The sequence below is a fragment of the Glycine max genome, chromosome 8 (assembly GCF_000004515.6).
Source record: "Glycine max cultivar Williams 82 chromosome 8, Glycine_max_v4.0, whole genome shotgun sequence".
NCBI lineage: Eukaryota > Viridiplantae > Streptophyta > Magnoliopsida > Fabales > Fabaceae > Glycine > Glycine max.
Window position 1 is genome coordinate 29,427,834 of NC_038244.2, and position 3,277 is coordinate 29,431,110.

The 3,277-nt window shown below is 41.1% G+C and overlaps 1 non-coding gene across 1 annotated transcript; it reads right to left on the minus strand.

Annotated features, from left to right (window-relative positions):
- Window positions 1-2,229: 2,229 nt before the first annotated feature.
- Window positions 2,230-2,336, minus strand: LOC113002514 (small nucleolar RNA R71). Its single transcript, XR_003268068.1, has one exon. It is a non-coding gene; the product is annotated as a small nucleolar RNA R71 (small nucleolar RNA).
- Window positions 2,337-3,277: the final 941 nt, after the last annotated feature.

Genomic DNA, 3,277 nt, shown 5'->3' on the forward strand with positions numbered 1-3,277 from the left:
GGGATTCGTGCAGGGCATTCTGTTATGCTATTTTCATTATTCAAAGCTTTGGTTTTAGGTTTTCACGTTTTTCTGTTCCCTTGTTACGGTTTTCGTTCTTAATGCAAATTTCCGTTTTCTGCTTCTAATTACGAGTTCATTCTTGCTTCTTCTTCTACTTTCATTTACGTTTCTGTCTCATTTACGTTTCTGTTCATTTACGTTTCTGCTTCATGTTTCATTTGCGTTTTCTGTTTGAATCCATGGAAGGCTAGATTTTCTGGTGTTGTTTCCTTTTGAGGACGAAGCCCAACTCTCTTTGAGGTTTCGCTTGTAATGTGGTTCCCTGGCAGTTTTCCCTTCACCAGGTATCCCAAATTCGTGAATATTAATCAGTGCACGCTTCGTGTTCGATTAATTGCCTCTGAGCCTAACTTGCATTCATGCTTAATGGATGAAGGGCTAACTGGTGTATGTGGTGCCTAATCACGTATTGACAACCCTAAGTTGATTTTCGCTTAGTAAATTGAAATAGGGTTGGATTAAGTGGTTGACTGTTAGGGACGAATTCTCCATAACCCAGGATAAGAGAATGGCTTCTGAATCAAAGGAAACAACCCGTTTTTAATATTAGTAATTTCGTATTCCAGTTTACTTGTTCTGCTCTTTAATCACAAAACAAACAAACCCCCCCAATCGTTACTGTTACTGCAAGTATATTATGAACAATTGGTGTGTCACTGCTCGTTGGGAAACGACCTAGGATCACTTCCTAGTTACTGCATTTTCATGTTTATTTGATTCGGGTACGGCCTCGATCAAATTTGGCGCCGTTGCCGGGGAGCAGTGTCCAAAGGTTCATAATAGCTAGCTAGTGTTATGTGTTTAATCCTTTCGTGTTTTATGTTTAATTGTTAGTATGTGTGTTAGTGTTGTTTAGTGTCGTGGTATTTTGTTTAGTGTGTGTTATGTTTCAGTTTTCCCATTAAGCATTTCCCCTGTTTCAGTCTTGGGTGTTTTGCTGTGAATAGTGTTTGCGACGGACTTAGCGACCACTTTTGCTTACGGCAAAACAGAGTAGTAGTAGAAATCAATTAGAGACGGATTTTAGCGACCACCCATGCTGAATTATTTGTGATTTTTTGTTTTAGTAGCTAGGGTTGTTATTTTTGGCTGAATTTTTTTGTGGTAACTTCTTTTAATCCATATTTTGTGGGAAAAATAGCTAGAGCCTTTAGTTTGGTCAGATTTGAAAGTTCCAAAAAACTAGCAAATTTTGTGTTTGTCAAAACTTCAAACGTCCATAACTTTTGTTCCGGTTATCAGAATCGTAATTATTATATATGCATTTGGGGTAGAAAAAAATTTCCTACGCCGTGGCAGCTTGCTGTAGGCCGGCTGAGGTCTCCATGGTCCAAAAAAAAGCGATTCTGTCAAAAGTTTTTTATTTTTCAAGTTTTATTCACTTATTTTTCTTAACCCACCAATTTTAGCTTTCATAGTTAGACTTTGAATTTTTGTCTGAAATTTTTTGTGCTATCTTCTCATCATTTTATAAGGTTGCTCACAAAATTTCAAGTCATTTGGATATCATTTGAGGGTAGCTGTAGTTCAAACCTGCACCTTTATTTACATGACAAGGCAACTAGTTGTGCATGCTGAATGTAGTGTATGACTAGAGGCAATCCATCTGACTTACAACCCTTTGACCCTGAGATAGATAGGACATTTCATAGATTAGTTAGGCATCATTTTATACCTTTTGATCATCCTGAGCATTCTGTTATTGGTGATTTTGAACATCCTGATTTGGAGCATTATAATTTTGAGCATTCTGATTCTGAGCATTCTGATTTTGCACATTCTGAGAACATGGCACAACCTCCACCCCGTGAGAGGACTCTAAGGGAAATAGCTGCACCTGATTTCACCTATGAAAGCTTGTGCATCCAATACCCTGATGAGGATGTCCCATATGTTCTTAAAACTGGACTGATTCATTTGCTTCCAAAGTTTCATGGCCTTGCAGGTGAAGACCCGCACAAACATTTGAAGGAATTTCATATTGTCTGCTCCACCATGAAACCCCCAGATGTCCAGGAGGATCACATATTTCTGAAGGCTTTTCCTCATTCTCTGGAGGGAGTGGCAAAGGACTGGCTGTATTACCTTGCTCCAAGGTCCATCACGAGCTGGGATGACCTTAAGAGAGTATTCTTAGAAAAAGTTTTCCTTGCTTCCAGGACCACAGCCATAAGGAAAGATATCTCAGGTATTAGACAACTCAGTGGAGAGAGCCTGTATGAGTACTGGGAGCGATTTAAAAAACTATGTCCCAGTTGCCCTCACCATAAGATTTTGGAGCAGCTTCTTCTCCAATATTTTTATGAAGGACTCAGTAATATGGAGAGAAGTATGATAGATGCTGCCAGTGGTGGAGCCCTTGGAGACATGACTCCTACTGAAGCCATAAATTTAATTGAGAAGATGGCTTCCAACTCTCAGCAGTTTAGCGCTAGAAATGATGCCATAGTCATTAGAGGAGTGCATGAGGTAGCTACAAACTCAGCTGCATCATCTGAGACTAAGAAGCTTGAAGGCAAACTGGATGCATTGGTTAACTTGGTAACCCAGCTGGCCTTGAATCAGAAATCTGTACCTGTTGCAAGGGTTTGTGGTTTGTGCTCCTCTGCTGACCACCATACAGACCTTTGCCCTTCCATGCAGCAACCTGGAGCAATCGAGCAGCTTGAAGCTTATGCTACAAATATTTACAATAGACCTCCTCAACCTCAGCAGCAAAATCAACCACAGCAGAACAATTATGACCTCTCCAGCAACAGATACAACCCTGGATGGAGGAATCACCCTAACCTCAGATGGTCCAGCCCTCAGCAACAACAACAACAGCCTGCTCCTTCCTTCCAAAATGCTGCTGGCCCAAGCAGACCATACATTCCTCCACCAATCCAACAACAGCAACAACCCCAGAAACAACCAACAGTTGAGGTCCCTCCACAACCTGCCCTCGAAGAACTTGTGAGGCAAATGACTATGCAGAACATGCAGTTTCAGCAAGAGACCAGAGCCTCCATTCAGAGCTTAACCAATCAGATGGGACAATTGGCTACCCAATTGAATCAACAACAGTCCCAGAATTCTGACAAGTTGTCTTCTCAAGCTGTCCAAAATCCCAAAAATGTCAGTGCCATTTCATTGAGGTCGGGAAAGCAGTGTCAAGGACCTCAACCCGTAGCACCTTCCTCATCTGCAAATGAACCTGCCAAACTTCACTGCT